Source organism: Lonchura striata, chromosome 1, assembly GCF_050655825.1.
Source record: "Lonchura striata isolate lonStrDom1 chromosome 1, ASM5065582v1, whole genome shotgun sequence".
Taxonomy (NCBI): Eukaryota; Metazoa; Chordata; class Aves; order Passeriformes; family Estrildidae; genus Lonchura; species Lonchura striata.
In genome coordinates this window covers 50067501-50087433 of record NC_140703.1, presented here as the reverse complement: position 1 = coordinate 50087433, position 19933 = coordinate 50067501, and the positions used below count along the sequence as shown (strand labels likewise).

Genomic DNA, 19933 nt, shown 5'->3' with positions numbered 1-19933 from the left:
GAAAACATATCCTCCAAAAAAAGAAGTGATCATGTATTGGTGCAAACCTGAGTGAAACTAGCTTTTTTGTGACTCCTCTCATTGTCTGCCTTGTCACACTTATGGTCTGTGAACCAAAACAATGGATATATAGCAGCTAAAGAAACCAGAGTGATTTGGGGTCCCCAAATCACATCTAGTGAGTTATATATATATATATATATATATATATATATATATATATATATTTTAATATACATTAATGAATTGCCTCTGTTATGTAAATAAATTTGAAAGCACATACTATGTCCACATTGGCCTTTTACTTTGGATCAAGAGGCTGCTTTGAACTGGACTTTCAGGTCAGCTCAACTTACCACTTTAAGGTTCTTATCAACAAAAGGTCTCAGCACTTAAAATAAATTAATCTTTGGCAAAAAATAAACTAAAGATGTGGTTTGAGCAATGCAGAGAAATCACTTCTGGGCAATAATTGCTCCATGGGTACCGGGCATGGCTCCCTGGAGTTGGGAGCTGCAGGAGCTCCCTATGGAAGAGGCAGGGCAGTGTAGGGTTTCCCAACAAGGTCCCATCCAGCACTCCAGCCTGGGAGCAGGACATGCCAGAGAGCAGTAACTTACACAGTGCAAGGCATGGGACTGAAATTAATGCGGTGCAAATCCCACAAAATCTGTATTGTGTTGCGAGGGTTTTGCTTCAGAGATCTTCACAACTTGCACCACAGTGTTTGTTTTTTGTGTAACTTTGCCACATCACTTGCTTTAGTCTCTATCCTCTCTCTGCAGAACAAAGGCAGATAGATGTCTAGAAAAGCTGCATCTAAACTTGTCTATGTGTTTCCACTATGGGCAATGAAAAGAAAAAGGTATTTCTTGGTATAGTTTAGATTAGTTGTGTGAAACTGCCTTAAAAAATACCTTTTCTGTGACTGAAAGTGAATAGTAGAATTAGGTCAGCTTTGGCAGACACATACATCTGAAGTTAGGTGAGACAGCTCTCATATATGCTGAAAAACTAGGTGCAATTTAGTTATATGTAGTGCAAAGCAGTATGACAGATAAAAGGGACTCTTCACAGATTATCAGGGATGTGAATTCCCCCAAACTAGCCTCAAGGTGGCTTCAACCATTTATTTCCTCAAACAAAACAACTGATTTAATGATTTAGAAAGCTGGCTTCAAATGCTGTTGGCATAAAAATCATGTAGTCCTGTAACTCCTAAAGATTTATTGCAAGTAAACAGAGCCAAACTCTATCATTCTCAGACCATTAGTTGTCCTTAGGGGAACCATAAAGCTTGCTACCTTTATACCTGGAGCCGAAAAGTGAAGTAGGAGCTGAAGTGCAGTTAGAAAATAGAGCTGAGACAACTTAATTCCTCTTTCATACACCTTTCCTAACTTACCCATGGCCAGGTATTTCCCTTGTGTCAGTTCTGGTGTTTTATTGGACTGATCCATCTCTTGAAGTCCAAAGATAGTCCGTTTACCTATTCTTTCCTGCCATTACATTCCCTCAGAAAAATAAAATATAAAAACCCGACCTCAGTGAACACTGGAGCTAGCACAGGTCTCAAGGCAAGATTTTCCAACTGCAAGCAAAGCAGGAAAGAAGAAGCAGCTAAGAGAAGGGGGCAAGGTTACTTGTTCAGTAGATTCAGATGCACTTTTGACTCGTAATCCAGGATAGCAAAAGCCTTTGCTGACTTTGGCAATCTCCTAAGCTAGTAGTGCCACCAGAAAAACTACCCTGTGAAACTACTTTATTGTAGTTTTCAACTATATGGAGTGCTGGTGATGGTTTTCCGAGGCTGCTTCATTTATATAACAACTCATTTATATAAGGAAGGTTCCATACTACCTCCTGAGAACTGATATTTAGCATAGAGGTGTGACTTTATATACAAACATTGAAGTACAAAATTTTTCTCACTGTCTTGGTGCTGACTAGAAAAGTGCTTCCTTGGTAATGGATATCCACAACTGGCTTGAGCAGTATTTTCCTCATTCTTCATTGACTAACAAATAAGTCATCAGTTTCTTTGGATGAAGTAATGTGCTGAGCACTTAATCAGGTTTCCCACACGGCTGCACAAAGAGTTGTGAGAGAGAACGAGGTATGGGAAAGAACTAGTTCCAAGGGCAACATCCCTCCAAATCTAACTATAGCTCTGGGAACCTTTTCTACTCAAAAGCAAGAGCTGCTTCTCCAGGTTGTCTGCATAACACTGGGAAGTCAGTGAAACACAGAAATGTGTAAGGAAGTATCTCATACTAGGCCTGAGGGCAAAATCCTCCACCCATTTAGCACTCATAGGTAAAGTCCCTTTTAGACTTGGAGGTTAAAACTATTTCAGTAATTTAAAATGAAAAACTGAGAAAGACCACAGAATTCTATGGAATTGGACAATGAGCTAAATGTTGTGAAGCTGGGGTAGAAACCACCAGACTCAATGTGGTTATTATTGGGTCTTTCTTATACCAAGTGTAATCTATGGGTTAAATTTAGGGAAAGGTTTGTGGCCAGGTTCTACAGGCAGGATAGAGAAGACAACTCAGAGAGAGCTCCTAAACCATAGCAAAGTTCCACACAGCTCAGTCATGTCAAGATTTAGGGATGCTTTGCATGGGCTGCCAAATATTCCCTGAGTGCTCACACAGTCAGTAACAAATCTGAGGACCACATGGCACACAAGTGTCAGCTAGATACCAGATTATGGGCTTCTTTCTAATGGAGATATACCTTGGTATATCTACAACCAAAGCAGAAGGTTCCTAATATTCCTCATTTCTCTTCGCTGATCATGCAGTCTTTATCAGTGCAGACATTTACACTATGTCAGATGTAGACATATACAGTTAAGGAAAAGGAATTCTCCCTCTAATTTTTTGTGATGATTTTAATATAAAACCTCCTTTTTAAAAACATGCATAATATTTCTACTTCTTTCCTTGTTACATAAATTCTCTTTTTTCCTGTAAAGAGGAAAAAAGACTTGGAGATTCTGGCCTGGAGAGTCAACGGACCAGATCAGAAATATCAGATATTGGCATCATAGGAAACAGTGAATTATAATGATGTTTCTAGATGTGTGCTTATCTAGATGTGTTTCTTATCTGTGTGCTTATTCATTGGACCCTTGTGTCCCAAAACAGTAAGTATTTTCTTAGGTTTCTTGTGGTATGTTGATCTCAGCTGGCCCCCAGTCCCTCTTCCCCTTGCAAGCAAGGTGAAGAAGCTCGTGAGTCATCACATGACAAAGCACCCACCAATTGTACTGATTTTATCTGGGGTATAGTTAATTTTTCATAGTGGTTAGTACGGGCCTGTGTTCTGGATTTGTGCTGAACATACTGACAAACATTTAGAGCTGTTTTTTTGATATTACTGAGCAGGGCTTACAAAGAAACAAGGTCTTTTCTGCTTTTCCTACTGCTATGCTGACAAGGGAGCTGGGGGCTCATTGGAGGTTGAGAGGCGACACAGCTGGGACAGGTGTCCCCAAGTGACCAAAGGGATATTTCAGACCATATGGCATCATGCTCAGTATATAAAGCTGGGAGGAAGAAGGAGTAAGGTGGGATGTTTGGAGTGACAGTGCCTGTCTTTCCAAGTAACTGTTATGTGTGATGGGGCCCTGCTCTCCTGGAGAGGGCTGAATACCTGTCTACCCATAGGAAGCAGTGAATTAATGTCTTATTTTGCTCTGCTTGTCTGCACAGCTTTTGCTTTTCCTGCTAAACTGTTTTTATCTCATCCCATGGGTTTTACAGCTTGCACTCTTCCAATTCTTTCCCCAGTCCTGCTTGTGGGAGTGTGAGAGAATATCTGTGTGGGGCTTGGTTGATGGCTAAGGTTAAAGCACACCATCAATTACCATCATTAAAAAAAGCAGATTCAACTTGGGAAAATGAATTCAATTAAATGCTAACTAAAATAGATTTAGATAGTGAGATATTAAAACAAAATTCTAAAAATACCTACCTAACTTCTCAACTCCTCTATCAACTTCTCCACTTTCTCCCTCCTGTGCCTGCCCTTCCCCAAACAGCACAGGAGGATGGTGAATTTGAGTTGTGGTAAGTCTGTAACAGCTTCTTTCTACCACTTTTTCCTGCTCACACTTTTCTCTTACTGCAGCATGTATGATTTATATAGACTTCAGTCCTTCAGGATTTGCTTCAGCATGGGCTCATCTCCATTGCCCACAGATCTTTCAGGACCTGTTTCCACATGGGCTCCTCCACAGGCTGCAGTATATCTGCTCTGGTGTTGTCGTCTGTAGTCTGCAGAGACAGCTTGCTTCACCATGGCCTTCATTGGCTGCATGGGAATGTCTGCTCTGGCTCTTGGAATGTGTCTTCCCCTTCCTCCTCTCCAACCTTCGTGTTTCGATGGTTATTTTTCACATTTTTTTCCCCTTCCCTCCTGTGTCTCCAAATTGCAGTGCACCATTTTGCCCTTTCTTAAATACATTTTTCCAAAGGCACCACCAGTATGACTGACAGGGTCAGCTGCATCTTGCAGTGGGTCTTTTTTGGAGCCATCTGGATTGAAGGAAATACCACAGACATTAATGTTTTCTGCGTGCATTTGTTAAATTGTATTGGAAGAACTTGAGCATGTTTGACACCTGACTGGTTGACTTAAGTCTCCATCTCTCTTGTTAGTATTGCAAAAAGAGATAATACAACTGGAACAGATTGGCTTACTGAATTTTGGTGCAATTCTATTGGTTAAGAAAATTGTATGACTTTGAGATCTGATACTACAAACTCTTGTGCTTGACTTTATCTGCTTTCAACTCCACTGTCAGACCTGGATTACCTGTAAGAAGTCCACCCATTAAACAATTTACCTGGTTTCACTGTAAATGTTGCATAATTATCACTGCTGTTTTTGGTGTAGTCCAACTTTAACTTTCAGCATATGACAAATGTCCTCTTTTGTTGAATCTTTTATCTGCTAGTTTTCATGGAACTTTTTATATGCCAATAGTCTTGTTTTGAGCCTGCTATGATCCTTACATAACCAAAGATGTAATTTTTTCTACTTTGGAATATCCAGAATTTCAACCATGAATGCCAGCGTCTGATACTCTGCTATTTATATTCTCTTGATGACAACTTGGGGTGATAATGAGCCTTCCTGCAGTGACAATGTTGCCATCCATCTTCTTATTTGTGGCCTTTCACACTTTTGAGTCTTCATAGTATGTCTGAGACATAAACAGATTTTTTTTCAGTCTGGTCAGCTAATAGGAATGCTTTTATTTTTCCCAAGAGTTGCACTTTGGGCTCCTATAAAAAAGACAAGAGCTTTTTGGAGACAGCTAGTTGCTTTGAAGAAAAACAGTTTGTTGGTTACCCAGTCACCTTACTGCAATGTATTTCATGTTTTGTGAAAGCTCATGACTTAATATTGCAACTGAATCAAGTTTTGTTGTATTAAATACACCTAAAATATTAAGCAATAAGCATTGGGAAAGTAGAAGATTTATGAAAAAAAAACATTGTGTCAACAATTCTTTTGGAATTATGCTTTGAAGTACATTAATGAAATGAGCTTGATACTTTCATGTACAGACTTTGAGATTGAATTAATCTCTGTAAAATTTAGCCAACTAGTCATATAAGCTTTAACTGGTATAAAGCAGAAAGACAGGCAGTTCCAGGAGCTAATTAACACAGAGAAAAAGCATTTAGCAGCTTACTCACTTTCTGGAGTTGTCTATCTTCAAAGTCTGTAGAGAAAACTCAAGACATCTGATGTTTGTATGTTTGAAATCAAGTCAGGTGAATTCCAACCCTAGTGCCAAGACTGGACTGGGGTAACTCAGGATTTAGATATTGTAACATGTCCCAGTGAAGCTGCAGCTGGAAGACAGTCATCACAACTGAGATCACGACTATAGTATCATTATAGAATCAAATGAAACAGAGTGGACATTGGTGCTCCTGGGGTTTTCTTTGTTTGTTTTCTTTCCTATACCTCTTATTTTACGGCATTCTGGCTACAACAATATATATCCCACAGTTAGCTCATCCATTGGGAGAATATCAAATATTTGAAAATATGCTCCAACACTATTAGATTATTTATTCAAAGCTGAATTTCTCTATTACTGAATTCCAAATTTAAATGCGTTGTTTTTTCTTCTCACATGAAAACATTAGGCCTTATCCTCAACAGTTTTGCCAAGTAGAACAATGTTTTATAGTTTCAGACAGAGTGTAGCAATTACAGCAAGGTGCAGTCCTTTGAGATAAGCATTTGTAGCTGGTAGATTACCATGAAAGTAAGGGTATTTCAAGGAAGCCCCTTCCCCTCCACACTCCGTCACTTTCCATTACTGACAATCCATTGGCATGGCATGCATGGACAAAATTCCCTGCACACTGAGAGCTTGGGGATCTCATATCTGTTTGTTAAAGTAACAGTTGCATTTAATCAAAAGAAAAATCCATCCTCCATTAATAAATAATGTATACATCTAACATTATAGTCAAGCAATGAAATACAAACAGTTCTGGTTTTTGAGTTCCAGTATTTGAGTGTGATGTTTGCCTTTTATAAAAGTTATACTGCTGACTTATGAGGACATCACATTCATGATGTTACATTTAGGGCTGTATGGAGTCTTGGGCTTCTATTATGGATTAATATATGATTTGGAGATAAAAAAATATCTCTTGAGCTTTAGGCTGGGATACAGGGCTTCAGCAAGAGTTGTGTTTAATTAGTACACAATGCTAAGCACTAAACACATCTTCATAAGACTGAATAGATGGGGGGAAAGTAGGAGAAGGGTTTTCTGTAGGGTACCTATTTCTTAAGGATTCCAAAAATGTAATAATTTGTTTTATGCACTCTAAACATTCTCCCTTATATCCTGTATTAAAAAAAATAAAAACTACAACATTTACAAAAATTTAATCAGATTCCAACCTAAGCTATTGACATTTTTATATATAACACAATATGTTTACTTTGTGTTTTAATGGAGGACTTTAATCTACTGTTTTTTTCTACATAAGTATCTTTTTAATAGATCTTGGGAGTTTTTATATATTCCTAAGGATGCAGATAAGGGCTACTAAAATTTTCAAACTCAGTAGTAACTTCCATTGATATTAGTGAAAGCTGGGTATTCAATTGAAAATCCTTTCTACATTTTTCAGCATTTGGTACATACTTTTAGGAGATAGGTCTTCTTTTATGAAATTAATTCATATCTTTAAGCATCTTTGAAATTTATGGAAATGGTGCAGACAGTGTAAGTGTATCCAGGCTTTTATTCTAAGTAGAAAAATAAGAGAAATGTCTTATTCTTTGTTTGCTTGCTAGAAGACTATTGCTATATGAGATTCCCTAGGCTACCCAAACATTCTCGCACATGACAATGGAAACCCACTGACACCTTGGAGTCTAATCATATTGTTCTGGTGTATCAGCTTTGGAGATGCACTAGAACATGGGGCAACCAAATGAACCTCTCAGGATGCATTTGCCTAATCTTAGAACTCACTTAAATTTATGTGACTACAATATAGGTATTGATCTATGATAAAAGGTATCTAAGCTTCCTCTGAAGCCGTACAGGCTTCAGCTTTATCAACATAGATATGTAGTGTTATTGTTTGCAGCTAGACACCAGTTACTTCTCCATACTTTTGTTTTGTACAATTTTTTTTAAATGTCATGAATCTCCTGTAGGGATATCATGGATATTACAGACCCTTAATATTGCTATAGATGACTAATCCCATATCTGTTCAGTCTAGTCAAAGGAAGCTTCATTCATCCTAAACTGAGACACCAAAATCTGGTCATCTGAATACCTAAAGTAGCTTGCATATATGACAGACAGACATGATAGATAGCTACCTGCACTTAAGTATTCAAACAAAAGAGTTAGATAGGTCCCTGACTCTGTGATGTTTTGATAAACGTGGATGTGTCATATCAATTTACATGCTTCATGCTGCACTGACAGCTTCTGAAAGTACAAGATTCTGGTGCCTGACAGCACTGTGCAGGCATCTGCAGGAAAGCTCTCTGTATCCTATCCTATCCTATCCTATCCTATCCTATCCTATCCTATCCTATCCTATCCTATCCTATCCTTTTAGAAATTAGGGAAGATGCAATGGTTTTAGAGATAATTTTTCAACCTCTACTTTCTTCAGGCCTGAGTCTTACTTTTACTATGCCCTGAGCACAGCCATTTCCTTTGCTCATGTTGATGGCACAATCCAGCTTTGCTGAGACTGAAGTTACAGAATTTGTCTTTCTTAGATTGTCTTTGGCAACAGTCAAAAAGTTGCTTCAATCCAAAATTTGACAAAATTAGTGATGATAGCATTAACATTAAAAGACTAGTGAATACCATGTAATTAAAACTATGATCAGATAAAATTATCTGTGATTGAACACATGACTAAACTGCTGCAATATTCCTGAAACATGTTTGCCTTTTTAAGTGGAAGTGTAGACCCAGTAGATATATTGGTACTAATAAGATTTAAATTGGTCAAATTCTAGGTTTAGGTACATAACTCTTAAGTTTCACATGTGACAGTTGTCACAGAGTTTTTGAAATTAATATATACAGGCTCACCTTCCAAATATTCAAATTACTATTGTCATCTGTAATAGGAAGTCAAAGATAAGTAGATTTTCTAGAAATCTAAAAACTTTGTCTAGACAAACACAGGAACAGTATCTTACCAGTTTGCTTACCAATTTGTTTCTGGGTTCTACAATTTTAACATTAAATAGGTATATCAGAAAGAAAATCCTTTTCATTCTTACCACTTTCAGCCTAACAACTGACTGATCAAAATCTTTAAAAAGTAGTCTGATGGGTGAATTTGAATCTTCCCCTATTTACATTTTCCAAGAGCACTATGACATTCGAAGACCATTTTTTCTGCATTATGTTGTACTTATCTGGACTGAATTCTCACAGAGCTCTTCTTGCCTGTTTGCTCTGTCTGTGTATTGACTCCTCAGCTTCACTAGTCTGTATGTAAGCATCCATGGAAATACATGTAAGCAGTAATGTTACTGATTAAACATTTTAATGCAATGTGCTAAGAATATCTCATGGCATTATTGAATCAAATTAGTCTTTTGGCATTACTGTTATTACTGTTTTATTGCTATAGCCATCTATGTATTTTCCAGTACTTTCCAGCAGCAAAACTAAAAAACTTCTGGGGTGAATGTAAAATTTATGGTTATGCACTTAATATTTTCCTTTTGTATCAGTAGAAAATAACGCTTAGAAATACTTTGCTAAGAATGCAGTGCTAAATGGAGTTTACCTCCGTATATAAATCTCCATCCCTTTGATACCCAAACATATTTGTAATACTTCTCACTTTTTATTCTAATTTACAATCTAATTTGTTTAGTGATAGAAGATGTCACTGTGAAATCAGATATTTTTTATTTTACTCTTGTTAATTTTAGTTCTTCTATTCAGTATTAAAAAAGCATCAAAATAAATAAAAAAAAATATTCTTGTACCCTTAATGAACCCATAATGTAACCATAATGAAAATATATGGAATGATGTCGATATATATTTATTTTGCATTTTCATAATGAAAACAGAAAATATCTGCTGCTCTCTTTTTAGCTGAATTATGCATCTCATAGTTTACTAGATCTTCTTTTTCTCTTTTGTGGCTGTGATAATTAAATGAATAGTTTCCTTGGTAAAATAGGCATCCAAAGTACTCCTGTTTCTACAAACAGGGGATCTGTTAATCCTGCTTGATACACAGAGCATATCCATAATGGATATAGTAACAAAGCATGACATCAAATCTATATACATTAAAAATCTAAATTTTAAATATCAAATGTTTAGTCCTTATAGACTTCCAAGATAGGAGTTTCTGAGACCTCTAGAGGGAAGAGCTGCCCAGCAAAAAATAGGACCATAAATCGGGCAAATATGAAATAAATGTGTAGGTAAACATGAGGTAAACATGATGCAGAGTACATTCCCATCCAGTATTTGCAATGTTAGAAATGTATTTTACAAAATCGCAGAATATTCCATGACACACAAGGCTCATCAGGTCCAAATCTGGGCTTCTTACCAAAATCTCCCCATCACAGAAGTGGCTTAACTTCCAAGGGAGAAAGAACAGTGTGATACACATTCTTTGAACATAACATCTACAGATTCATAATCAAAAGTCTTAGAAATTACTTTGAAAATTGTAATATGAGGATGTAATTTGCCCTATATGGGACAACAGCTATGCATCTATAATGTTCAGTGAAATCTCTGTTTCCCTTGGCCTTTTTGAACATCCCCATGATCATTCATTATGTGCAAAATTATTTCAGTACTTTCCCCCATAGTAACAGCAAGTGACAGCACTCAGTGTACTGCAGTGTTGCAGCACTCTTATGCCATTCAGTTCTAAGAAATGTAAGCAGCCTTTATGTACATTAAAAAAAATTCAATTAAGCATTGTGTCCCATTTTTCAGCAAAAGTATTACCTTCAAGCAATAAGGAATAAATCGCTTTATAGCTAGGAGAATACCCAAGGTAATTCAAGTCATTCATACTGTTATGATCCTTGTCCCTATGATACAAAATTTACTCACTCTGCAGTTATTCTGTAATTCTGATGAAAGATAAAGCATTTCCCTTTAAAATATTTCTAATATTTATGAAGACATATCTTGGGTTTATTCAAGACTTTTTTTCTAATCTAACAAAAATTCCATTGTGAATTTGGATGAGAGACGTGTCAATTTAATACATGTGAATTAATGTATGGGTCATCTTAGTGCGAGTCAGAAAAATGTTTTGTTTCCCACCTATTTAAGGAGCATAAGCAGGTTGAAAATAATTTTGGTCTAAGTCTATTTTAATAGAATGTAATTCATATCCAAACCTCTTTTCTGTAGGAGACTAAAAATTAGTGTGATTGACCCTAATCATTTTTATAAAAAGAGCTCACAAAATCCTGTGATAACAACAGACATTTTAAGCATTTTTGTTGTTTTTCTTCTTTTTTTCTTTTTTTTTTAGCATACAAACCAAATTCTTTATGCTTAATAAATGTTGTTAGATACTTCTAGAAATTTATCTAGACTACTATCAAGTTTCATAGTCACTCCTTGAAGCTAATAATAATTTTTGTCCTGTCAATTCAAGCTCTCATTATTTTCTTCTGATTTACTTTCACAGGATTCTGAATTATTTGATATTTTGAAGTCTGGATTGCATTTGAAAGGTCCCTCTTCTCCTGTGATGGAGAACAACATGCAAGTTATTACCAAAAATATGTCCAACTCTCACTCATAGTTTCACATTGGAGATAAAATCAATTTGCTCTTCAGGAATGGGACAGTCACACAGTCTCTATCTGAAGACATGTTAGGAGAAGACACCATGATTGTAAGAACTGCTATGAGTCCTAATGATGTGGATGTGAAAAAGAATAAGTGAGAAAATGCTGCATACAACACACAAAACCCCATAAAAATCAATATTGAGGCTGGGATAGATGCAAGGAATTTAAGCATGTCAGACAAAGAAAACAAAGAAAAAAACTTCCAAGTTAAAAGAAAACAAAATATGGGGATGAAGAAAGGCCAGATCTTCAGAGAGATATAGATGGTATTAAAGGGATTCACCCAAGGATTAAATGATAACGTGCTCCACATATTTCAAATTGAGAGAAATAGTACCATTTGTGTCCACTCAATTTGTAGGATGACTGCACTGCACACATGTGCTTGTAAAAGTATATATGTACTTAGTTATACTATAGCTGAATATAATAACCATGAAAAGTTCTTGATTTCAGGAACCTTTGACTTGTCAATGCACAGCTTTGCCATACTAAGGGGAACATAAGGAAGTCAAGAAAATATAAAAATTTTAAAAATATATTTTTTCTGTGTCATCATTTAATGGAAATGTCTTGACAGGTTTTTGAAGGCCTGACTCCTTAACACCTGAAGACGTCAAAGAGCAGCAGTGTAAACATGAAGACCAGATGCTGAGTAACTCTATCATATATCTAGCATTGCACATCTACATAACAGCCTTTCCCAACTTCAAGCTTAGCTAATTGATAACTCCTGCATCTCTTTCATCTGGAAATCCAGTTTCAAAAAACCCCTGTGGGTAGAAAAGAGAGAGAATCTTGGCATTGGCCTGTCAGTTAGGGTTCTTTATGCTGCAAGCCCAATATGAGTGCTGTTTATTACTGTGTGAAGATTACTTCTGATAGCTACACATCCAATCCATGAAAGGTAATCCATGGAAGGCCATAGAACCTCTGTCTGGTTCAGTTTGAAAGCAGCTCCTGATGAATTCAGTGAAATTTGGCCCATCTACTTAGCTCTATTTTTTTCAGCTGCATCCAAGCATAAAGCATAATATTATTCAAATATTTCATCATGACAAAATATATTACTGACCTAACTGAAACTGGAATATCCATATCACAGATGGATTACAAATGACATTTGATAGTCCTGATTAGTGCAAAAAGTATTAAGAGTATCCCCTCGATGATAGGAAAAGACTTATGATTGAAAGTGGGGGGAGGGGTTGAAGAAAAATTGTTTTACACCCTAAAGAAATTTAAACAATTTTTATAATAGTTATAGCACTTCAGTGATATTTTCCTGATTTGGAAAAATGATTGTGACTCACTGGAAAGGTTTATTATGGAGCTGAATAATTTATACCTCACTGTTATATTTGATGAAAAGCAGAGTCAGAAGACTGTTAACTATCTTCATGTAAGTCAGGCACTGATTTGATTCCAGTGACAGCAGAGCATATTTTGTTTTTTTGAGGATGTGACAGAAGTACTCACTGGAAGAAATCTAATTTTTTTTTTATTTTTTTTATAAGCATTCAAAAAAGAGAAAATTTTATATAATTCTTACATTAACACCAGATATAGCCATGCTCACCAGAGTTTCCATACTATCCCTGTCAAGTTATCTCTGTCCCAGCATTATGGTAATATTAAATGAAAAATACTATGACTTATAGAAACAACATTTTTGTCACCACAAGGATTTTCTAGACTCATTTCACAGAATTTGTAGCCGTTTCAATGGATCAAAGCCAACTCAAAACTGAAGAGACATACTTTGATAATGGCCTGAGAAAGTAATCCCTACCCATTGCAGGGGAGTAGGAATAGAGGATTTCTACCTTTATGTATAATTCCCAATGAATGTGACCCACTTTGGGTACTGTTCACACTTGGAATCCCAAGTCAAAGACCAGCAGACAAGATCATATAACACATAAAGATATTTGTTGACAGAATGCAGCAACTGCTTTGTTTGACATTTTCCCTTTTTTTTTATTACCATTTAATGGGTCTTAGAGTATATATTGGCATATTTTATGCGTAAATACTGCAGCGAAAATATATTTGCTGAAATGCCAGTAGTTGCTTTTAAATGGAATAAAAGATATTAAAGATCTCTTGATACATGATAATGATGCTAAATATATCAATAAAAGTAATTTCCAAAGTAGACCTGAGCTAAAGTGCTTTCTTCTCCTAACCACAAGCAGGTTATAAAATGACATTAAGAGAAAACTCACTTATCCACTCCCTGGCTGGAGTCTTTGGATAAAACAGAGACATCCCACCTTAGTGACTTATTTATTGAAGTGCCTCTGTTTTACAGTTTACACCATAGAGCAGCCTTAAAAAATAGGAGTTTTTGAGCATGAAAATTCACCTGGGATGAATTACATGTCTCCACCTGGAACAAAGGATTGCCTGGAAGGTAAATCTGAAGTAAAATGTGCCTTAACATAGATAGGCACAGAGTGTCTGGTAGCAGACACATGGTTAAGAGCTTCAGTGCTGAATAAAGAAGCTCCCATAAAGCTCCCCAGGCTACAAGGATCCTCCCTTTGACATTGACTCTCTGCAGGAGGATCTTCAGGGTTGATTATAAACAACATGGTAGATATTCACAGGAGGAAAGTACAAGCATATCCATTGCTTGGGGTGTAGCACAGGGTGCACTTGGAGAGGATTTGGATCTCTGTCAATGAATCCATTTGCTCTGATAAAATACAATTCCCATGCAGAGATATCTGAGGTTGCACGTGGCACCTAAGTGCCATCTAAAGCTAAAGATGGGCTGAGGCCTCCTATACACCATGCCATGTTTTATGACTCCATACAGATATCTTGGGTACCTCAGGGTATGAGAAAATGCACTGTTTTCCAGAGAAGTCACCACAGAATGAAGTCTGTGTTGGTGATATTCAGCAGAGAGGATGACTTCAGGTGCTTATTTTCAGAAATGCAGATATCTCTCCTCTAAGGTACCGGGTGTCACCAGAATCTCTGAGGATTTTTAGGCAGGCTGTTCTTCTGTGGATATTTGATGTTGCTTCCCAGAATGATGGAATGCAGAGTGCCTTTGGGAGACCTTTTCTGCAGCCAGTATTGAAACAGCGTTTACATGTGCACTGGCTTCAGCTGGAGAGTTAAATTTCCTCATAGCAGGTGATATGGTGCCATGTTTTTCACGTCTGACCAAAACCTCCAATTTTTAAGTACTGCTGAACAGTGTCTGCAATCGGCAACATCTTCTGTTTCTCACTCTGCCACCATCCAATGAATAAACTGAGCTAACATGAGTCTGGGAGGGGACAGAACTGGGCAGCTGACCCACACTAGTCAGACATGCTTCATGCCTTACAACATCATGTTCAGCAATAAAAAGGGAGGTGAGGGGGATTTACGTAGATTAGCCATCTTTTGCTTAGGACCTGGCAGGGTGTCTGCCTACTTCTTGGAAGGTTGTGAACAATTGCCTTTGTATCAGGGTTTTTTTGTTCAGTTTTCTGTTCTCCTTTCCTCTTCCGCTGCTTCTTTGTTTACTAAGATTTTTTTTTTTTTTTTTTTTGACTCATGAGTTTTACCCTTTCTTTTTTCTTCCCTTGTTCTACTGGTGGTAGAGGGTGGGCAAAAAGAGTGAGCAGCTGTGTGGTGCTTAACTGTCTATCAGGGTTAAACCAAAAGAGCATGGCATAAATAAAAATATTATTTTTATATCCATTTTTTTCAGGTTGCCAGTGGTTTTCTGGTTTGCATTCCCTGTGCCTAAGACAAAGATCAGAAAAGAGCAAACTATATTGATTGGCAACAATTGGCAAACTCACCAGTTTTGTGCTTGAGGCCAGACTGGAAAGTAGTCACACCATCTCTTGTCCAAATTAGTCTTTGTTTACTGACATTTACCTTTAACTACAGCGCTGCACATATTCTAAATCACAACAGAAAGGCACATGTTAGAGGATAGAATGTGTTGTGGCCAGGTTCTCTTGGGTTGTACCCAATTAAGGCTCCAAGAAAGATACTGAACTCTGTTGAAGGGTATGCTATCCAGTTTGGTTTAGTTCCATTCCTGGAAGCCTTTTTCCTCTCCCTCTCTCTCTTGCATTTCTAGAATGACTGCCAGTTACATCTGCTTTTCAGCAATTGAAAATTTGGATGGGTAAGCAGCACAGATGTGACTGCAGAAGCTGCAGTGTAAGTCACCAAACCCCTTTGATCTTATGGGGTTAGCAATGGTGACATGTCTGCAGAGGCTGTTTGACAATTTGGCAAAGGCCAGCAGAAGTAACTGGACTGTGTAATCAAAATTTCCTGCTTGGTATGTTCCATCCCAACAGTCCCACAGTTAAAGGCTTCTCCCTTTTATTGGAAATTATATTTCCCTCTTATTTAAATTATATTTCCCTGTTATTTAATGAAAGGCTTCTAAAATTATTACTCATCTGTAATCCATTAAAAACAGAAGGAATAAACTTCTTCCATGGATATGATCAAGGGCCAGATTCTGCAATGAACTGTATGACCTGTGAAAGTTTATTGAGGACTCTAGAGTTGTTTGGCCTTGTAGATTACTGAATCATGTGGCGCAGAATCTGTATAAGGGAACAGAGAAGGAGACATAGTTGAGCTTCACACATTTCTGTCAAATATCATGGAATCTCAAACTTGATTGCTACATAAAACTTGACCGTCCTGGACTTTGTGTGTATGAATCATGTCTAGGTTACTGTGGATCCAGGCCTAATACCAGGCAAGGCTTTTGGGTTGTGAATCCTAAGGACAGATGAATCCCAAATACTTTAGTCACCAGAGACAACCCTGCTTGCAGCACTTCTCCTTTCAGCTGAGTTGGTGCCACCCCTTCCCAGCACAGGAGCTCACACAGCACAAGTTCAGAACAGCTGTAATTCTGGACCCTGTCAGAAGAGGGTAGGACCATATAGCTTAATTATCCCTGTGTCCAGCATAAGGCACTTAGGTCCCCACACAGCAGTCTGGGCTGCACTTTGAGGCCAGACATGGAGAAATAACGTGTTGCAACATTTAGCCATGTAGCACCAATCCCTCAACCAGAAAGCAAAGGTGGTTAATATCAGTTCAAGTACAATCATGAAGCCCATTCATCTACTGTTGTTTCTTAAAATATATTTTTAAGATAATGAAGCTTCTCATTCAGCAGAGTAAGCAGTGAATTATTCAGTGTATAAACTCTTGTGAAACACAAACTGCTGTTATTGGCAGACATGGAAGGCAAATAGAAAATATCCTTAGGCATCTCTAATAAAGGAAACAATGTTTTTGTTTGTTAAGAGGATTCAGGGTTTATTTATGTGCTGACACCCTGTGTGGAAGAGAGGGTCATGCAACAAAAGGGGTTTGACAGGGCCAGCTGGCTCACAAAGAGAAGATATCTGTTCCTTAAACAGACTGCAATTTATTTTTATTATTAGCTATTTATTTTACTATTTTTCCTTACAATACCATTGGAGTAGTTCTCTCCAGTAGTTATTTTTCATGTCATCCATTTGGTGTGTAATGGCGTTTTTGAGTGTGGCTAACGTGCAGTTGATTATTTAAAGAGTTGACGCTGAAAAGAACCTTCTGTTGTGCGTGACCTGGTGACTGACTGCTTGGAGGAAAGAAATGTGTAACTTGGATATAAAGATTATCAACTGAAAAGATTTACACAATTGACTCAACAGAATTATATAAAGCTCAATAAAGTGTTGCTTTTCTCACTGTTTCCCAATCCTTTCTCTTCCTAAAAACTGTTTTTCCTATTTTTTTACTTTTTTTACTGTTGCACCCAGAGGCTGTACCAAGACTGAAGGTTGTTGCACTAAGAAAGGGAAAAACAATTCCTAGAATGTCCAAATCAGATGGACTGTTTTGATAAACAGTTGTATTGAAACTTCAGGCTTATATTTCTCATTCAAGAGAGATGGGAGATTGAGGTGGGAGCTGTCTTTGACTAACCTTTCAGATAATGGGCAATGGAACTGATGAAGGGTCTAGAGAACAAAGAATATGAGGAGCAGCTGAGGGAGCTGAGGGTGTTTAGACTGGAGAAAAACAGGCTCTGAAAAGACCTTATGTCTCTCTACAGCTACCTGAAAGGAGGGTGTGGCCAGGTGGGGTTCAGCCTTTTCTCCCAGGTAACCAGTGATAGGACAAGAGGACAAAGTCATAAACTGCACCAGGAGAGGTTCAGGTTGGACATGAGGAAGAATTTTTTTACTGGAAGGGTGATTAAATACCAAAACTGACTGTCCAGGGAGGTAATGGAGTCACCATCCCTGGACATGTTAAAGAAATGATGGGGGATGATACTTAGTGTCATGGTTTAGTTGACAGGGTGATGTTGAATGGTTTTTGGAGGTCTTTTCCAACATACATGATTCTATAAATACAGTTGTATAAAAATATTTCAATTTATATTTTACACCCAGAAAATTTCAATAGAAATGATAAAATTTTGTAACTTGTTTAAGATTTGTCCCGTAGTGCTTACAATAATAGCTGTTATCATGAGACACTTATTCTTCCCTTCTTTCCTCCTCATAAGTTCTGTAAAGGAATGTAACATTTCAGAACTGACCTTAGACCCACCTTTTTAGACATATTATATATGAGACTATTATAACAATGTCTTAGAGTCTCATAACATTTAATAAATTCAAGCTCATAACTTCCCACTGATTTAGAGTGGTAATTATTCACAGTATTACACTGTTTCCTATATTAAGCCATCCCAAATTCTTTTAGGACCTTCCAATTAAAATTTTCTTGAGAGAATTTATAAACAAAAAGCTCCTTCTTTCTGAATATTAATGATAAAAATGAATATTGTTTTGGGGAGAATGCAAATATAAGTGAAAACTCCATATGCTGAGAGGTAAAATCTCCAGCTGTCACAGTGTAATCCATAGTTTTATATGTGTGATTACTCCTTTTCATTCACTAGGTAGTTCATTATGATAGGAAAAAAACTTCTTACAAATAGCAAGTGTAGAAACACCAGCTTTCAGGCAGAATTTTTACCTGGAAGGGTTAAATGTACTTGAGGGCAAGGAATGAAAAAAAAATTGATGAAACCTGTGAATTTGCAGAATGAACATTAAGACATGTGGCTAGATAGATGTGGGATAAAACCACAATGATATCATAGGAAGAGATGTGTGAACCAGAGAAATTGTGAATAAATATGAAAATGTAACTGAATAAATGGGAGGAACTCAACAGGAACCTTATCTATTGGTATGGATGGATGCTGAAAATTTTTTTTCTTTAATGCAATAAGAGCAGTGAAAAAGCATGAAAAGTGAAGTGTGATAGGATGAGAGACAGATTAAGGAGAGTTGGAAATCCTAAGAAGTGTATACTGTTTTTTCTTTCTATTCATATGCTATAAAAAGTTTCAACTTTTTTTTTGAAAGGGATTGTAGTGGAAGAATGTATTTCTGGTTCTATATGTTTTGCTTCCAAACTGGAGCAGTATCAGCTCTTAACAAAATAAAAATAACTAAATATCATCAATGTTGAGCTATTTGAACCATTTCATAGGAAATAAGAATTTCAAAAACATTGATTCAACCCCTGATCTGAGCTTAGTTAAAGGTCTTCTTGATCTTAGTAAATTCATTCCAGTCAACCTGAATAACATCTCAATTAAACATCTGACTCCCTGGTATTCTTCTTCCATCCCTGACCTCTCTTTATATGATGACTCTATTCACAGCTTTTAAATGCTGCCATTTCTGACACCTTTGGACGGACTATGTTTTTCACAGCAAACTGGCTGGCAGGTAGGGACTCTCCTGTTATTTTGACTCTTGAGTCAGAGCACGAAGCACTTCAGAAGACAATCCTCACAATAGTATAACTTGAATATATGTGATATCAACCTCTTCCATTTCAGCTAGGCAAGGTAAAGGATATGTGTGATACCGTTTGTGAGATACAGAGACTTGTGCAGTCCTGGCACAGGGATGTTTTCTTCAGTGTATTTGAGAAAGTCAGAAGCACAGAGATGATTCATTTATTTCTTTTTTTCCTTTCATTTCAAGTGCACTTGAGTAACATTAAGAACAACTTGAAACAAATGGAAAGCCCATTCTAGTTGGGTCAGTTTCATCTTCAAGATGGTAGACTAGTTGGGCCAAGTATAAATGTTGAATATTCAGAGGCTTTCCTTATAGCTGTGCATGAATAGTGGTGAGGATGAGGAAGAAACCTGCTTTTGTAGCACTTCTGGCTTCCCTTTAATTCTCACACAAAGAGATATACCCTGTTCTTAGCAGGAAATTCTGTGAGCCTTACAAATATATCACCCTAGTAATGGACAATCACAGCAGAAACCAAAAGCTTTTTTTTGGGGGAAGTTTCCTTTTTAGACTTCTCCAATGAACCACTGGAGAAAGTGGAGGTTTTTTTGACACAGAGACTTTTACAACATTCATGCTTTTTAACAGAACAGTTGCATAAGGGGTCAAGTACACTTTGGCACCTGAGAAATACTTAAAAGACTACTGAAGTCATTTGGATCCCTTCCATTTATTCC

The 19933-nt window shown here is 37.1% G+C and overlaps 1 long non-coding RNA gene across 1 annotated transcript in view; it reads left to right on the top strand.

The window, feature by feature from the left end:
• Positions 1 to 250: 250 nt before the first annotated feature.
• The window catches only part of LOC146768666 (uncharacterized), a 201334-nt gene continuing 181651 nt past the window's right edge, over positions 251 to 19933 (top strand). Inside the window, exon 1 of the long non-coding RNA XR_014954248.1 lies at positions 251 to 19933. This exon is cut by the window's right edge and continues 1420 nt beyond it. This is a non-coding gene — a long non-coding RNA (uncharacterized LOC146768666).